The 19,478-nt window shown below is 39.6% G+C and overlaps 1 protein-coding gene and 1 long non-coding RNA gene across 2 annotated transcripts in view; both read right to left on the bottom strand.

The window, feature by feature from the left end:
- The window catches only part of COA1 (cytochrome c oxidase assembly factor 1), a 240,344-nt gene that overhangs the window by 70,712 nt on the left and 150,154 nt on the right, over nucleotides 1-19,478 (bottom strand). The gene's annotated exons all lie outside the window — the stretch shown is intronic.
- On the bottom strand, nucleotides 5,376-18,680 carry LOC309632422. Its single transcript, XR_014246910.1, has 2 exons — nucleotides 18,629-18,680; nucleotides 5,376-9,304 (listed from the first exon to the last, which is right to left on the bottom strand). It is a non-coding gene; the product is annotated as an uncharacterized lncRNA (long non-coding RNA).

Raw genomic sequence — 19,478 nt, 5'->3', positions numbered from 1 at the left:
GATAGGGAAAGATAAACTGAACAGTCTCTGTGTCACTGTCCAGTTTCAGCTTTCCAGAAAGCTAAGAGAATTCGTCTCTGGAAAAGTTATGAGTTATGAGGCCAAGTTATGAGGCAAAGACATGAATCCTGGAAAACACAGGTCAACCACAGTCAAGGCTTCTAGCTGGGTAATGCAGGCTAGTATCATTGAACTTACAACAGAAATACAGATGAGAGAGCAGGCTCTGTTCATCTTTTGTTTCTAAGCTCACTATGGCCACCCACCAGAACTTAGGAGTAGGTCAAAGCAGAATATATCTGAGAGGTGAAACAAGTATCCTCAGCTGAGCCACACAGCAGGGCATGAGGGGAAAGCTGGAACTTCCATAGTACATAGTCAAGACAAGCTAAGAACAGATAAATTCTGGATCAAGCTCACCAGAGTATTCTGTCCTCAGGTTAAAAAAAACAACCGTGGCAGCAAGCACCTTGGTAATTCTGCCTTAAACATTTCTAGGTCCTGATTCACAGCCCTCCAACTGGAGTGGTTGCCCTCTATATACAATACACAGCCAGCACCTTGGAATCTCCTAAATCTAGTTCTGGGGATTCCCCTCATCTCCCTCCTTCTTGGATCTCCTGTTTCCTATACCCCACTGTCTTCCTTTTTCTTAATTTACTCTCAATTGGTGTTTCTCATTTCTCATCCTCCAGTAGCTTTTTTTTTTTTTTTGGCCGCACCACACGGCTAGCAGGATCTTAGTTTCCCAAGCAGGGACTGAACCCACGCCCTCGGCAGTGAAAGCAGAGTCCTAACCACTGGACCGCCAGGGAATTCCTTCCAGTAGTTTTTAATAAAGGGGACAAGAGAAGTAAATATTTTCAGACCTTGCATGTCTAAAAATATCTTTATTCTAGTTGGCCATAATTTGGCTGAGTACATACTTCTAAGTTCAAAATCATTTTCCTTCAGAATTTTGAAGGCATTGCTCCACTGTTTTCTCATTTCTAGGTTGCTGCATAGAAATCCAAAGCCATTCTGATTCCTGATCCTTTATACATAACCTGTTTTTTGCATACTAATCCTTTATACATAATCTTTTTTCTGCATCTCGAATCATCTCTTTGCCTCCCAGTGTTTCGAAGTTTCCTAATGAGGTACCTTAGCATGGGTATATTTTCACTTATTCAGTCGGACACTCAGTGGGCACACTCAATCTGAAAACTCTAACCTTCAATTTTGGATAACTTTCTTGAATTATTTATTATTTTCTCCTTTTCATTTCCCCTATTTTATCTGGATCTTCTTGGTATGGGTATTGAAATTCAGGAATAGTCTGCTAAGTGTTCTTATTTTCCATGTGTCTTTTCACCCTACTTTTTGGGAGATTTCCTGAACATTATCTTACCATGCTCCTAAAATTTCATTTCTACTATAATATTTTAAATTCTTTTCTTTGTTTTCTGATTATGCCTTTTACAGAATCCTATTTTTACTTCCTCCTCATCTCTTATCTCTCGTAATATATTAATAACGGGGAAAGGTTTTTTTCCTCCTTGCAAAGTCTCTTCCAAGTGCTTTTCCCTGTTTGTTTCAGTTCCCATCTTCCATCTTCAATATAAGAGGCTTTCCTCAAATAACTGGTAATACTTGGGTGTTTGCTTATGATTAAGAGCAGGGGACTAAAAAGCTTGTAATTGAACTTGTGGGTGGGGCTTGGTAATTTAGATCTTCAAAGAAATTCATGTCAGGTGTTTTCTCTAGGGCTACTTAGAAACCCCTGAGAATATTTCAATTGCCTATTGGCTACCAGCATTCTATGAACCTAGAAGAGAAATGGAGATGAGGGTGGGAGCGGGGTGGGGCAATGCCCCCAGATTCAGTATGCATAAATCATTTATTCTTCTATTTCCATCACAGTTATGACTTTTATTTCCCAATATTATTTCCAAGTTCTTTGGGATTTGGAAACAAGAAACTGAACTTTCCCAAATCACAAGTTATTCTATATTTTTCATAAGACTTCACTTATTTTTAAATAATAATGAGTGACCATAAAAATACATAATGAATCATTTTTCTGCAATAAGGTTATAATAAAAGATTCAAACGTTTTCTGTTTCTAAAAAAATCCAGGGGGCTTCCCTGGTGGCACAGTGGTTAAGAATCCGCCTGCCAATGCAGGGGACATGGGTTCAAGCCCTGGTCTGGGAAGATCCCACATGCCACGGAGCAACTAAGCCCGTGTGCCACAACTGCTGAAGCCCGCACGCCTAGAGCCCGTGCTCCGCAACAAGAAAAGCCACCACAATGAGAAGCCCGCGCACCACAACTAAGAGTAGCTCCCGCTCGCCGCAACTAGAGAAAGCCCGCGCACAGCAACGAAGACCCAATGCAGCCAAAAATAAATAAATAATTTTTTTTTAAAAATCCAGTAATAAATCCATGCACACTTATTATGAACCAATATACTGTGGTGAGATTATGTATCAGAAAAACATGTAAAAATGATCTCTATATGAATCAGTCACGGGATAATAAAAGACTTTAGGAGAGAGTGATATCATCACAATGGCGGAACAGCAGTTTTCTACTGTCATCTCCCCAAAGAACACCAATTATGATAACCACCCACAGACAAAAGAGCCTTTGTAGAAATCCAGGAGTCCAGGAGAGATGTTCCAGCACATCGCTGAAACAAAAAAGACCAAAACTACCCTGTGAGGAGGGTAAGAGGAAATGTTTGACTTAACGTACCATCTCTCCCACAAGGGGGCAGAGCTCAGTGCCAAGAGAGCCCTTCTTGCCCAGTGATTTCTCCTGCAGGGGAACATGAGAACATGTGAGTGCTTGGCTTCACCAGCTGTGTGGGACGCTGCCAATGAGGCCCATTTCTCTGGCCCCATCCAGAATACTGAGTTGTGAGCTCAGGGCAGTGCGCGGCTAAGAGAAAAACAGCCAGGGGTCAGTAGTGAACATCTCAAAGTGACAGAGATCATACTAACCACTTTGTGGACTCTATCATAGGTCTGCCCATGAGCTACTGGCAATGCCTCTCCGGTGCATCCCCACAACTGGCTCCTGGGCACCCCCAGCACCCCACATGCCTCACCCATAAACCCTCCCACCCACAGACAGCTCCCTGCACGCTCCCCATGGCAGCAAGAGCAAAAGCCTTTGCAGATGGCCAGTGAGCATGCCTAGAAAGCCAATTTAGGAGAAACCACAAACTTGAACATTGAGCTCTGGCCTAGGGAAAGCCAAAGGGAGGCTGTCAGCACCCACTGAACTTTGTAGGACCAAGAGAAGGCATACAAGCTTAAGAATTCTGCCACAAGAGAATACAAGGAATGTGGAGCAAGTGTACGCATAGAAGAGGTAGGAGAAAGCCTCAGAATCCCTAATGGGTGAGAGAAGGTATTTCTTTCTAAAAGCCACTCAGTAAAGACTGGAGGAGGTGACTGCTTCTTCAAATGTGAAGACACAATGCAAGATTTCAAGGAATATGAAAACTCAAGAAAACGTAACAATACAAAAGAAACAATATTTTCTAGTAGCCAATCCCAAAGAAATGGAGAACAGCAATTTACACAATAAGAATTCAAAGTAGTTGTTTTAAGGAAGTTCAGGGAGCTACAAGAAAACATAGAAAGATAATTCAATAAAATCAGGAAACAAAACTTTTTTTAACAGAAGACAAGTTTAACAGAGTGATAGAAATTAAAAAGAACCAAACAAATTCTGGAGCTGAAGAATACAATGAATGAAATGAAAAATACAACAGAGAACATCAACAAAATGAATCAAGCAGAATGAATCTGTGAAGTAGAAGGCAGGACTTTTTAAATTATCCATTCAGAGAAGAACAAAGAGAAAGAATGAAAAAGAATAAGGAAAGCCTATATGAACTATGGGACACCATTAGGAGAAATAATCTATGTACTACTGCAGTCCCAGAAGGGGAAAACAGGGAGAAAAGGCAGAAAGCTTATTTAAAGAAATAATGGCTGAGAATTTCACAAATCTAAGGAGAGATTTGGACGTCCAAGTTCATGAAACTCACAGTTCCCCGAAAAGATTCAATCCTAAATGTCTTTCTCCAAAACACATTTCAAAACTGTCTAAAAATCAAAGAATTTTAAAAGCAGTAAAAGGAAAAAAAATCCTCACTTATGAGGGAATTTCCATAAAACCATCAGCGGATTTCTCAACAGAAACCTACAGGCCAGGACAGGGGGTAAGATATACCCCAAGTACAAGTACTGAAAGAAAAAAAACTTCCCATCAAGAATATTACCTGGCAGGGACTTCCCTGGTGGCACAGCAGTTAAGAATCCGCCTGCCAATGCAGGGGACACAGGTTCAATCCCTGGTCTGGGAAGATCCCACATGCCACGGAACAACTAAACTCATGCACCACAACTACTGAGCATGCATTCTAGAGCCCATGAGTCACAACTACTGAGCCCACACACCACAACCACTGAAGCCAGCATGCCCTAGAGCCCATGCACCACAACTACTGAGACCATGCACAACTACTTAAGTCCGCATGCTCTAGGGCCCACATGCCGCAACTACCAAGCCCGTGTGCCACAACCACTGAAGCCCGTGCACCTAGAGCCTGTGCTCCACAACAACAGAAGCCACTGCAAAGAGAAGGCCGTGCACCGTAACAAAGACTAGCCCCCGCTCACCGCAACTAAAGAAAGCCCATGCACAGCAACAAAGACCCAATACAGCCAAAAATAAAGAAAATTTAAAAAAAAAACTGTTGCACAGCAAAAGAATCAACAAAATGAAAAAGTGATCTACAGGAGAAAATATTTGCAAATCATGTATTTCATAAGGGTTAATATAACGAACTCATACAACTCAATAGTAAAAAGCAAATAATCTGATTAAAAAATGAGCAGAGGACCTGAATAGACATTTTTCCAAAGACATACAAATGGCCAACAAGTACATAAAAAGATACTCAACATCACTAAATATCAGGGAAACGCAAATCAAAACCTCAATGAGGTATCACCTCACACCTGTTAGAAAGGGTATGATCAAAAAACAAGAGGTAAGTGTTGATAAGAATGTGGAAAAGGAAACCCTTGTGTATTTTGGGTAGTAATGTAAATTGGTAGAGCACTATGGAAAACAGTGTTGAGATTCCTCAAAAAATTAAAAATAAAACTGCCATACGATTCAGCAATCCCACTTCTGGGTATACTTCCAAAGGAAATGAAATCACTGTGTCAAGAGAAATCCACACTCCCCATGTTCATTACAGCATTATTCACAATAGTGAGGACATGGAAATAACCGAAGTATCTACTGATAGGTGAATGGATAAAAGACGGATATATACACATACACTAGAATATTATTCAGTCATTAAAAAAAAATGAAGGAAATTCTGCTATTTGGGACAACATCAATGGACCTTGAGAGCACTATGAGTTGGAATGAGTTAGGGAAAAACATTTACTGTATGATATCACTTATATGTGGAACCTAAGAAGCCAAACTCATAGAAACAGAGAATGGTGTTTGCCAGGGGCTGGGGATTGGGGAAATGAGAAGATATTGGCCAAGAGGTACAAATTTCCAATTATAAGATGAATAAATTCTGGGGATCTAACGTACAGCATAGTGACTACAGTCAATACTGTGTTATATACTTGAAAGTTGCTAAGAGAGTAGATCTTAAATGTTCTCACCACACCCACACAAAAATGGTAATTATGTGAGGTGACAGAGGTATTAACTAACCCTACTGTAGCAATCATTTCAAAATACACGTGTTCCAAATCATCACGTTGTACATCTTTTTTTTATCTTGGAGTATAGTTGATTAACAATGTTGTGCTAGTTTCAGTACAGCAAAGTGATTCAGTTATACGTATACATGTATCTGTCCTTTTTCAAATTCTTTTCCCATTTAGGTTATTACAGAATATTAAGCAGAGTTGCCTGTGCTATACAGTAGGTCCTTGTTGGTTATCTATTTTAAATATAGCAGTGTGTACCTGTCAATCCCAAACTCCCAATCTATTCTATACCTCCCCCCCAACCCTTCTCCCCAGTAACCATAAGTTCATTCTCTAACTCTGTGAGTCTGTTTTATAAATAAGTTCATTTGTATCACTTTTTTTTTTTAGATTGCACATATAAGTGATATCATATGATATCTGTCTTTCTCTGTCTGACTTACTTCACTTAATATGATAATCTCCAGGTCCATCCATGTTGCTACAAATGGCATCACGTTGTACATCTTAAACTTACATGTTATACATCAATTATACCTCAAGAAATCTGAGGGGAAAAAAAAGACCTTATAAAAGAAACATTAATATAAAATAAATGCCAAATAAAAATCCTTGTAAAAGTTGAAATACTATAAATATTTAGAAGTTATCATCCTAAAAATGAAATTTTAAAATATACCGTGTATTACTTGTCCTGTTCAATAGTCTTTCATAACAAATATTCCAGATGCAGAAAAATTTCATTCATTTGTGTTGACATTGGTCAAATTCAGAGTGTATCAAAAAGCATCCCTCAAGTTGAGTGTTAGGGTACATATTGCTTCATATAAACTCCTATATTTTTTTTACGACAAACTATTTTGTCTGCTTACTCTGGTTTTGGTTTTGCTTTGAAATATCACTTTTACTATTTCAGCTTTTAGATTAAGTTCTCATTTCATACTGGAGTATTCCACAAAAACTTTCAAACCTTCTTTTCAATTCGTCTGTATTTCCAAAAAAAAAAAAACCCCACAGTCTATCAGTGAATATGCTGAACTTGAAAACACCAACAATTATTGGGTAATATTTATATATACAACACTGAGATCTCATAGCAAGGTTAACAGTACTACACAGAATATTATGTTGTAACTGCCAGTTTACAGATTTATTTTGCTCCCAAATTTGTTATTTCTTGGGACACCACTCATAGGATTTATAATGCATATAAACTTATTTTACTTGTAAGAATACCTGTTAGCAGCAGGTAGAACATGAAAACACATTTATAAGACAGCAACAACTATAAGTAAGACCAACTGATTACACCATGATGCTTTTCTCCCAGATGCTTCTGTCTCAGTTCCCAGACCTTTACTTTCTACTCAGTGTCAGCATGCCCCTTTCTTGCTTTCCACTTGATGCCAGTGGAACTCTTAGAACCAATGGTATCCAATAATATGTTACGCTTTAATTCTTGGGAAATTTTAAAATCCTTTTTTCTGTTTTCCTGACTTTTTAAATGACTTTCCTCAGGATTTGGGATTCGAATAAACATAAAATTTCCTGAGAAATTCTAGGAATGCCTTCCCGTAAGGAAATGCTACTTTATCCAGAGATCATCGCTTTGAGCCTTCAGCATCTGCCCCAAGGTGAACAGCATCCACTGGGAGTTACTAATCAGCAGTATTCACCCAGTCTTCCTTATTTTATCTCCCTTGTATCCCAATTTCCAGAAATACCTGGCACTGCCCAGTTCTTGAGCTTCTTGAGGATTTACAAGGTAAATATGATTAGTTTCAGTTTTTCCTTCTGCCAATTTACGGGTCATGATTCTTCGGGGTCGAGATAAATTTCCATTCACTCTTGCTTGGGCTTTTCAGTTTTTCAAATTGTTTTGTTCTTACCTCCTTTCCTAATGTTCTGTCCTTTGGAATCTTTACTATAGTTTTAGTGGGGTTTCAATAGGGAGCAAGATCAGAAGTCAATCTACCATCTTAGTCCAATAGGAGTCTTCATTTTTAACAAGTATCTTAAGTGACTGTGTTGCAGGTAGTCTCAAAACACACTTTCAAACACTAAACTAGAAGACAGTCAGTAGAAAGTGCCCAGAAGAGTGAAAACACTGAGAAATACTTGAAGAAGCTGAGAAGGTTTATCAAGGGGAATATGCTGGGAGCTACAACAGCTACTTCAACAGCTAAAGAGCTAATGGGGGAAGAGAAGTTAGGCTTGTTCTCTATGCCTCCAAGGAAAGCTAGAACCAGTGTGGGAAAACCACAAACCAGAGATCTGGTACAAGATAGAGAAGGACTTCTTAACAGACAAAACTATCCCAAAAAGGAATGAACTGCCCTGGGAAGCAAGAAACTCAAGAACAGGCTGCACAATTATCACTTATTCGGGATGCCACCAATAGCACCTAAGCCCCAGATGGTGGTGTGGTCCAATTGGTTGCTGAGGCAAGACTCACACATGTGAAAAACAAAGCTAATGCATAATTAAATGCTAGAAGGATGAAATTACAAAAATAGAGTCATTTTAGACACAATGAGTGAAAGCTCTCAAATACAAAGGATTAGCCACACTTGGAATATAACAGGTAATGACTGCCTGGTCCTAAATTTCATTTTCTCAGTCAGAATATAATTTTTTTTCCCCACACAGAATCTGAACTGAGATGTGCATTTATCCCTAGATTTAAGTTGAGGTGTTGAAAAGTGACAAAGCGATGAGTTCCTGATTGCTATGAAAATGTCCCCATGAGCCACGAACTTTAATAAATTACTAAGCCATCACTTCTTTACCTAAAATGCATGTTGGCTTAAAAACAGGTCTCCCTGTTCTATTCTCCTCCCCTCCTCCAGTCAAGGAATAGAGGATGGAGCACAGTGAACGAGGGAACAGTGGCATGATGTGAGGCTGTAGCAGTAAGCAGAGAGGCCAGATCAGGGGGTGGGGCTGGAAGGGAGGATTGTTGTGGATCAAGTTAAATATTTCAGGTTTATTCTAAGTATAAAGGCAAATAATAGAAGAGTTTCAAGCAGGAGTTTGACATGATCAGATTTTATATTTTTTAAAATATCTTTTGTGTGAAAAATAAAGTATTAACACATTGGGGCAGACCAATTAGAAAGCAGTATCCAGGTGAGAGATAAAGGTAGTTTGGACTAGGATGACAGAGGTAGAGATGAAGTAACCAGGTTTGAGAAATTCTACCTAAGAGGTAGAATTAAGAGAATGTTGAGAGGTCTTAAAGATGATCCCAAGTATCTTGCATGAGCATCTGGATAAATGGTGGACCCAGTTCCCAGGGAAGTATATACTGTCAGATGTAAGTTGCTGGAAGGAGAAAGGGAATCCCTTTTTGAGTGGATTAGGTTTGAAAACCTGTGAGTCATCTAAGTGTGAATGTCTCACAAGCTCCACTTCATCATTTCTCACTGAATATCTCCATTAAAGCTTCAAACTCAGGATGCTGGTAATCAAAATCTGTATCTTTCTTCTGCATCTGCTCCATCTGCTGATTAATTAATGCCACCAGTTGTGAGGGATGTTACAGATGGGGTTCCTACCTGTGACAAAGAAGGTTGAAATATAAAACAACTGAGGTCTCACTGATACGACTGATTCTGTGAATCACAGATTCATCCATAACACTGGAGTTATTCTTGCCACAAAGGTTAACCTTTAAGTTAACTCCTACCTCTGCAAACATTTAAAACTATTTGAAAACAAATATGAAAGAATTAAAGGATGATTTTATCCACAGACTGCTTTGCTAGGAATGAGACAGACTTTGGAACTGATCCAAAGAAAACAGATTCTAGAGTTAAATGTTAATTCTTAATTAACTGTCCTGTTTTCCTGAAGTAAAAACTTAATTATTGATATTTTCAAGCAGACGATCTTTACGTCCTATTATAGCACAACACTGCCACCTTCTGGAAGGAATCACAAGCAAAATGTTTTTATTCCTAATCAAGTTTGTGAGAAAGTTTGCAAGTTTCTGAAAGAAAATGAAAAGGGATTATGTTTATTTTATCCCTTTTAGCTCCATCACATTTGGATAAAAATCACTGGTAAAGAGAAAAGAAAGGGACACAACCTTACTGCTTCCCTAAATAAAAAGCACAAAATGACATTTACTTTTTTGGTTTTGGTTACCTGGGTGAGGGAAAGGTGACCGTGAAGAGACAGCACACGGGAGTTTTTAAGGTGAGGTATACCTTGGTTATAGTTGCCATTACACAAATCTATACATGTATTAAAATTTACAGAACTAAAGGGCTTCCTGGCACAGTGGTTAAGAATCCGCCTGCCAATGCAGGGGACACAGGTTCAAGCCCTGGTCCAGGAAGATCCCACATGCCGCAGAGCAACTAAGCCCGTGCGCCACAACTACTGAGCTTGTGCTCTAGAGCCCATGAGCCACAACTACTGAGCCCATGTGCCACAACTACTGAGCCCATGTGCCGCAACTACTGAAGCCCATGTGCCTAAAGCCCGTGCTCCACAACGAGAAGCCATCACAATGAGAAGCCTGTGCACCACAACGAAGAGTAGCCCCCGCTCACCACAACTAAAAGCCTGCGTGCAGCAGCAAAGACCCAACACAGCCAAAAATAAATAAAAGTAAAATAAATAAATTTATTTAAAAAATTAAAATTCACAGAACTAAACCAAAAGGTAAAACAGTCAATTTTACTATATGATAATTTTTTAAAAGATACAGACTAAGAGAATAAAAATAGTGCCATGTGTTTATAGAAAGGAGGAAAAATCATAGTTAAAATGCAAAAGTATTCACATAAAATTCAACAGTTTTGCCATTTATAGCCCAAAGGCCTGTGGCCCAAATAAAATTTGAAAGGTCCTAATCTGACATAAGCATGTTGAAATATTTAAATATGGACCTGGAAGTGTTTCTAAAGGCTACTGACGTACACTAGAAGTAAATCACTTTGTCCCTAGTATCGATAAGTCTGATGAAAGGTAACAATCTATTACCAAAAACTAGGGATTAATATTCACCTTTGTCTGGTAACCTCAAAAAAATGTCTTACAAAGGCATTTTTATGTGATTGTGTTTTGTCTTACTCAAAGAGCTGAGGCATAAACAGGCCAAGGTGGGTACTCAGCATCTATGTAATCTTGGTATTTGCTGGATGCTAGGGAAATCACATACAAATCTAAGTTATATTCAAGTTCCAAGAGTCTGGAGCATCCAAATCCATTTGGGGACCTTTCTAGTGCATCTGTAGATGCCAAATGCCAAAAGGTACCAAGAGCCCACAAGATGGATGATCAGGTGAGAGCCCAGATGACAAACGGACCCAAACTGAGAGCGAAAGTCACATTAACATATTTGTTCCTTCCATCTCTCCTGATAATACGCTTGCTGTTTACCATGGGGTATGGGCTGTAACAGTGATGAGGAAATATTAAACAGGAGTTTATGAAAGATGTTGCAAATGGAGGGGAAGGGGAAGAGGGAGGGTCTGGCAGGCATGAGATCTTAGTTTTCTAAGATTTGGTTGAGTCATACTGTTGTCTGTTTATCTACACTTCCCCATTTATCTCAGGTAGGCCAGTTACTGAGAGGGATCCCCGTACCCAAAACAACTTACAGTTCCAACATCAGGGGAATCGTTGAAAAAATAATTGTACAGTAATAAAAGAATAATAGTGGCCCTTTCCCATCCTTCACTAGTTAATGACACGGATATCTTTGCACCGGCGGAAGTGAACTTGCTTGTCAGAAGCAGCAGTATTCACAGCATACCTGAGTAACTGCCAGAGTATCCAACTAAAGCAGCAGAATGGTAACAGAACAATCCAGAACTTTGCAACAATACAAGTATGCGAAATCACCTCCATCTTACCATCTGCCATTATAAGTAATTTGTCCAAAAAGACTGAATACACAGTTAACAAAACAAAAAAAAACAGGAGCTTAGATCATAAAGAAGTTTAGGATTTGTATAAAATTGTGTAAAAATGTGTATAAAATTGATGACAGATTTAAAAAAAAAAAAAAAGGCTGTCCTACCTGATCAGAGACTTGTAAATTTTTCCTGTAGGAATTGCTTGGCTAGTCTCACTAATTTTACATCTTAGAGCTAACTACCATGTCATATTTTGACTTTCATTAATTTTTTCTTTGTTGGGGAATATAGCTGTAGGTAAAAACCAGGCACAAGTAATACTTTTTGGGTGGTATCGGCAGAGTATATAAAGGAAAAGCTAGAGAAGCACATTTTCTTCCCATGAAAAGACTTTCAAAATTAGGTTTTGGCTGAGGAAGCTCTAGGCAAGTTACTAATTTATAAAAATTTCAAGAAATACATATAGTACTTAAAGCAAAATGGAGTTTGTTATCAAACTGATGACTCAGCTATATGCACCCTTCCAGCATTAGGTTCAAACCTACTTTTAGTTCTTCCCTTTCACTTCTTCTCTTTATGCCACTCGTGCTCCAGCCAAGCATAACTATTAGTTCTCACACTATTTAGTGCACCTTCGCGGTTTTGGGTGTGATTTTTCCCTCAGCTTTGAATGCTCCTAACTTTAACTTCCAAAAAAAAAAAAAAAGAAGTTTAGGATTTGGGAACCTATCCAGATAAACCTGTTAATTAATCTGAATTCTAGTACATAATTTTAAAACTCCAAGATCTCCAAGTCCTAAGACAAAAACCCCTACATCCCTTCAACTAGGAGATGGCTCTTTGAATTTATATTTTTAGAAAGGTAAATGTGGTAATTAATATTTGCTAAATTACACAGTTTATTTAAATCTCATATTTTATGTGAATGACAAAAAACACTGAAGCATATGAATGGTTCCTCAAAATATTAAACAGAGAATTACCCTATGACCCAGCAATTCCACTTACGGTACACACTCAAAAGAGCTCAAACAGATAACTGCACCAATGTTCATAGAGGCACTATTCATAATAGCCAAAAGATGTAAACAACCCAAATGTCTATGAACTAATGACTGGAAAAACAAAATATGATACATGCATACAATGAAATATTATTTACCCTTAAAGAGGGAGAAAATTCTGCAATATGCTACAATATGGATGAACCTTAAAGACATTATGCAAAGTGAAATAAATCAGACACAAAAGGACAAATATTTTATGATTCCAGAGACAAAAGGTAGAATGGTGGTTACAAGGGGCTGGAGAGAGGGGGGAATGGGGAGTTATTATTTAACAGGTATACAGTGTTTCAGTTTAGGAAAATGAAAGTTCTGGAGAGGATGGTGGTGATAGTTGCACAACAACATGAATGTACTTAATGTCACTGAATTGTACACTTAAAATGGTTAGAATGCTAAGTTTGATGTTCTGTACATTTTACCACAATTTAAAAAAAAACAAACACTAGAGCAAGAAACACAGAGTCATCCTAACAAGTCAGGCCATAGGGAAACAATGAAGCCCTAGATATTGCATGTAAAATAGAAATGCAATTTTCTAAGGAGCTATGGTATATAGCTCTCCTCAGTTACTCAAAATGTTCAGAGACCCTAAAAATACCTGAATTACCACTACCTTTAAACCAATGAAATGAGAAAAACAAACACCAAAATAACATTAATAGGATTTTATAAAACGACTGTTCCCAGCATGTCCCAATCAATATAGAACCAGCAGTTACATTCAAGCTCTGCACAAAAAAAACCTTCAAATAAACTTCTGCTGGCATGTAATAAGTACCTACTATTTGATGACCAACTGTCCAATACAGCTCTCACAAATCTAATGCAGTAGACTAAACATGACGACGAGAATAAGGAAATAACTTCTAGGAGTCCGTCTGAAATAGAAAATTAAATGAACCAACAAAGCTGAAGCACATTTTAGCATATTTTTCAAGGCAGAGAGATAGGGAGGCACAAGTGTCTGAAACAATGAATGCTCTATAGGCACACCTTGGAGATATTGTGGGTTCCGCTCCAGACCACAACAACAAAGCGAATATTGCAATAAAGTGAGTCACACAAATTTTTTGGTTTCCCAGTGCCTATAAAAATTATGTTTATACTATACTGCAGTCTATTAAGTGTGCAATAGCATTGTATCTTTAAAAAAGCCAATGTACATAACTTTAAAATACTTTATTGCTAGAAAATGTTCACCACCACGTGAGCTTTCAGACAGTTGTAATCTTTGTGCTGGTGGAGGGTCTTGCCTTGGTGGTGATGGCTGCTGACTGATCAGGGTGGTGGACGCTGAAGGCTGGGGTGGCCGTGGCCATTTCTTAAAACAAGACAACAATGAAGTCCGCCACATCGATTGACTCTTCCGTTCCCAAATGGTCTCTATAGCATGCAATGCTGTTTGACAGCATTTTACCCACAGTAGAACTTCTTTCGAAATTGGAGTCAATCCTCTCAAACCCTGCCACTGATTTATCAACTAAGTCTATGTAATATTCTAAATCTTTTGTTATCATTTCAACAATCTTCACAGCATCGTCACCAGGAGTAGATTCCATCTCAAGAAACCACTTTCTTTGCTCATCCATAAGAAGCAACTCCTCATCCATTAAAGTTTTATCATGAGCTCACAGCAGTTCACTCACATCTTTAGGCTCCGCTTCTAATTCTAGCTCTCTTGCTCTTTCCACCACATCTGTAGTTATATCCTCCACTGAAGTCTTGAACCCCTCAAAGTCATCCATGAGGTTTGGAATCAACTTCTTCCAAATTCCTGTTAATATTTTTACCTCTTCCTGTAAATCATGAATGTTCTTAACGGCATGTAGAATGGTGAAGCCTTTCCAGAAGGTTTTCAATTGACTTCACCCAGATCCATCAGAGGAATCACTATCTCTGGCAGTTCTACCCTTACAAAATGTATTTCTTAAATAGTAAGACTTGAGAGTCGAAATTACCCCTTGATCCATATGCTGCCGAATAGTTGTGTTAACAGGCATGAAAACCACATTAATCTCATTATACATCTCCATCAGAGCTCTTGGGTGACCAGGTGCATTGTCAATGAGCCGCAGTACTTTGAAAGGAATCTTTTATTCTGAGCAGTAGGTCTCAACAGTGGGCTTAAAACAGCCAATAAAGCATATTGTAAACAGATGTGATGTCATCCAGACTTTGTTGTTCCACTTAAAGAGCACAGGCAGAGTAGATTTAGCATAATTCTTAAGGGCCCTAGGATTTTCGGAATGGTAAATGAGCACTGGCTTTAACTGAAAGTCACCAGCTGCATTAGCCCCTAACAGAGTCAGCCTGTCCTTTGAGGCCAAGCATTGACTTCTCCTAACTATAAAAGTCCTGGATGGCATCTTCTTCCAAGATAAGGCTGTTTCATCTGTTGAAATCTGTTTCATCTACGTTGAAAATCCACTGTTTAGTGTAGCTACCTTCATTAATTATCTTAGCTAGATTTTCTGGATAACTTGCCGCAGCTTCTACAGCAGCACTTGTTGCTTCACCTTGTACTTTTGTTATGGAGATGGCTTCTTTCCTTAAACCTCATGAACCAACCTCTGCTGGCTTCAAACTTATCTTCTGCAGCTTCCTCACCTCTCTCAGCCTTCACAGAATTGAGGAGAGTTAGGGCCTTGCTCTGAATTAGGCTTTGGTTTAAGAGAGTGCTGTGGTTGGTTAGATCTTCTATCCAGACCACTAAAACTTTCTCCATATCAGCAATAAGGCTGTTTCGCTTTCTTATCATTTGTGTGTTCACTGGAGTAGCACTTTTCACCTCCTTCAAGAACTTCTCCTTTGCATTCACAACTTGGCTAACTGTTTTGTGCAAGAAGCCTAGCTTTCAGCCTATCTAGGCCTTTGACACGCCTTCCTCAACAGCTTGTTATTTCTAGCTTTTGACTTAAAGTGAGAGAAGTGCAACACTTGTTTTCACTTGACCACTTAAAGGCCAATCCAGGGTTATTAATTAGCCTAATTTCAATATTGTTGTGTCTCAGGGAATAGGGAAGCCCAAGGAGAGGGAGAAACCGGGTAACGGTCAATTGGTGGAGCAGTCAGAAAACACGTAACATTTCTCATTTAAGTTCACTGTCTTATATGGGCACGGTTCACGGCACCCCAAAACAATTACAATGGTAACATCAAGGATCACTGATGACAGATCACCATAACAAATATAATAATAATGAAAAAGTTTGAAATATTGTGAGAATGACCGCAATGTGACACAGAAACACAAAGTGAGCAAACGCTGTTGGAAAAATGACACCAATAGACTTGCTTGATGCACGTTTGCCAGGGACCTTCAATTTGTAAAAAACACAGTAACTGCGAAGCACAATAGAATGAAGCACAATAAAATAAGGCCTGCCTGTAAAGTTAAATATAGTACCATGGACTCAGATGTCACACTAACCAGGGAAGTACTGTGTCGGTTTCTGTAACTCCCATCATTTAAGAATAGTATCCCAAACTACATCAGTACCCCAGAAGCCTTTTAAAGGAAACGACTGACAGTCTTTGACTATACAAAAATGTAAAGCTTTAGCATAGTAGAAGATACAAAAACAAAGTTTACAAGCAAATAGACTGAAAATATGTGCCCCATATCTAACAGTCTATAGGTTAATATCTCTACACAAAGAACTCCTACAAATCAATACAGAAAAGACAAAACTCAGTAGGGAATGGGCAAATTATATAAACTGTTTCCACTTGCTTCATTTTTCAAATCTTAAAATGCTGCTCACAGGTTCTTCCCATCATTTTTCCTGGGCCCAGTATTTCACACATAGTAATTCACTCTAAATTACTCCGCAGATCTATAACATGGTCTCTAGGAAGAGTAAAAATTAACCTCTTGTGCTTTCCATTTACAGGAACTATAGCATAATCCACATGACTGTCATATATCTGATACGGGACTTGGACCTAGAATATATAAAGAACTCTTACAACTCGATGATAAAAAGCAAATAGCCTAATTTTTAAGTGGACAAAGGATATGCATAGACATTTCTCCAAAGAAGATATACAAATGGCCAATAGCACATGAAAAGATGCTCAACCGTCATTAGCCATCAGGGAACTACAAATCAAAACCACAATGAGATACCACTTCACACCCACTAGGATGGCTAGAATTTAAGGAAAAAAAAAAAAAAAGAAAGCAGATAATGACAAGTGTTGGCAAGGATGGGAAGAAATCAGAACCTTCATACACCGCTTACGGGAATATAAGATGGTGCAGCTGCTTTAAAAAAGTCTGGCATTTCCGCAAAATGTTAAACGTAGAATTACCATACAACCCAGCAATTCTACTCTTAGGTATATACCCAAGAGAAATGAAATCATGACGTTCACACAAAAACTTGTACATGAATGTTCACAGTAACATTATTTGTTAAGAGCCAAAACAATCCAAATGCCCATCAACTGACCAATGGATAAACGGTGGAATAGCCACACAATGAAATATTATCTAGCAATAAAAAGGAATGAAGTGCTGATACATGCTACAACATGGATGAACATGAATGTTAAGTGAAAGACGATCAAAAAAGGTCCCATACTTTATGATTTCATTTATATGAGTTGTCCAGAATAGCCGAATATATATTCAGTAGATTAATAGTTCCTTAGGTCTACGAGTGGGGTGGGGTAAGGAGGAAATCAGGAGAGCCTGCTAATGGGTACAGGGCTTCTTTTGGAAGTGATGAAAATGTTTTTAAATTGATTGGGGTGTTGGTTGTACAACTTTGTGAATGCCCTAAAAATTTATGTGTATTTTATAATTCTATGGTATGTGAACTACATCTCAGTCAAGCTGTTATTTTTCAAAAGGACTATAGATTGGGTTGGGGTTTTTTTCCGCATTATATCCCCAGCTCCTAAAACAGTGCCCGCAGTATCAGGAATTCAATAAATCTTGACTGAATGGAAAAAATAAATTGCCAAATGTGGGTAAACCATTATAAAACTTTGTCATAGCCAAAGAGATGAAACTACTGCAGGTTGGCATGACAGGGGACATACAGTGTGTATGTGTGCTTCCATGAAAGGAGATGAGACTGAAAAACTCAGCAAAATCAAGACCTTGAAGGGTCTTGAAACCAGCCTAAGGAATTTGTATTATCCTGAAACAATGGGAAGGCCAGTAAGATTTTAAACAGAGGATTAACACGGTCAGATCTGTTTTAAATGTGTAAAGCCTAGGTAGAGAATTGCTACTTCTATCCAAAGGTGAAGTAGAGAAATACCCCTCAGATGAGAGTAAGGAGGAATTAGGGGAAGAGACCAGAAGAAGCAAAATATATTTACGGATTTTTTAAATTACACACAGCTACCCAGCGCTCGTGTTCTCTCTCCCTCTCCCTCTCTCTCACACACAGGCACAGACTGATTGACAATCATACACACACTTAAACACCTGAAAACCACTTACACTGAAAATCACTTCTATCGTCAGCCCCTGTATGGAGCTCAAATGTGACGAGACAAAAACTATTCAGACCACCGAGCCAGAAAATTCCTTTCTACAATCATCTGGGCAAGGTCCTCCTCAGACTGTTGTAACTTGGGACCACCGACAAAATGCCCAGTTCCACCTCTTCGACAGGACCCCACCTCTTCACAAATGTGCTCCTGGGAACGCTCAGCGAGGACCACAGGGCTAGGCCACCGTTAGCTACAAAGGGGGGCGGGGGAGGGGAACCTTGCAGCATCCCGAGGTGCTGAGCCCACCACGGGCCCCCAGGCGCCAACCACGCTGCTGCGGGAGGTGGCGACCCGGCGACGACAGCAAGGTGGCCCCTGAGGGGCTACCCCTGCAGCAGCCCACCTGGCGTGCAAACGCGGCCTTCAGGACTACGGGAACAAAAGCTTCTGGGGTGAGAGGGACCCGACTCTTGCCTCCCGCCGGGACGCTAACCTGTCCGGCGTTGAACTCCCACGCCGCGGCAAGCGTGAGGACTCCTTCCGGGCGTGGCGCGTGGGGAGTGGGTGGGGTAAAAGCCGGCAGGTGGACACACTCCGAGGAGCAGTCGAGACTTCCGGCGTAGCCTCCTCGCGCGGCTAGAGAGTCGGGACGCGAGTCGGGAAGATTGCGGATCCCCCAGGGCCGGGTCCCGCGCTGAAATTGATTTAGCGGCCAGGCTTCTCGGAAGCTCGTACGCCAGCCGGGAGGGGGTTTGTCTCCTCAAATCTCCGTTTTTTGTTTTCTGCGCCCCGTTAGCCCGCAACATACATTCAGTCCAGCAGCGGTTGCCGAGGAAATTTAAACCGCTGGTTCGTGTTGTCCCTTGCAGGGATCTGGTGCTTTGGTTCACCTCCAAGTATGCGAAAGCCCGGGCCATATGAGCCCGGCTCTGGCACTAAAGCCCATCTTGCCCTATTCCGCTGAGAAATTTGGCAATACTCATTTTTTTTATTCATTAAATATTTATTAAATTATTACTGTGCTCCAGGTAATGCATTGCTAAGAAAAAACTGTAATGTTCTCTCTTCGCATGGAGTTTACTAGTAAAATGGATTAATAGTAGTATTTACCTAATAGATTTGTCCTGAGGATGTAAAGCGCTCAGAATAGTCTGGCACTTTGTAAGTGCTCAATAAATGCTAGTTATTACTGTTTTCATCTTGATCATTCCATTGTCATCGTCACTAGTAATAACGTCATCCTTTACTTTTTCAATGTCAAGCTTGGAGTGTTACCTACGACCCAGGCCCTTAGACTCTTTAATCAGTAGAAATTGGTAGAGGCCAGAGGAGAATTCTAGGCA

The sequence above is a fragment of the Balaenoptera borealis genome (genome assembly GCF_965194805.1).
Source record: "Balaenoptera borealis genome assembly, chromosome: 7".
Taxonomy (NCBI): domain Eukaryota; kingdom Metazoa; phylum Chordata; class Mammalia; order Artiodactyla; family Balaenopteridae; genus Balaenoptera; species Balaenoptera borealis.
The sequence above is the reverse complement of the archived record's forward strand: the minus strand, read 5'-3'. Positions and strand labels throughout refer to the sequence as shown.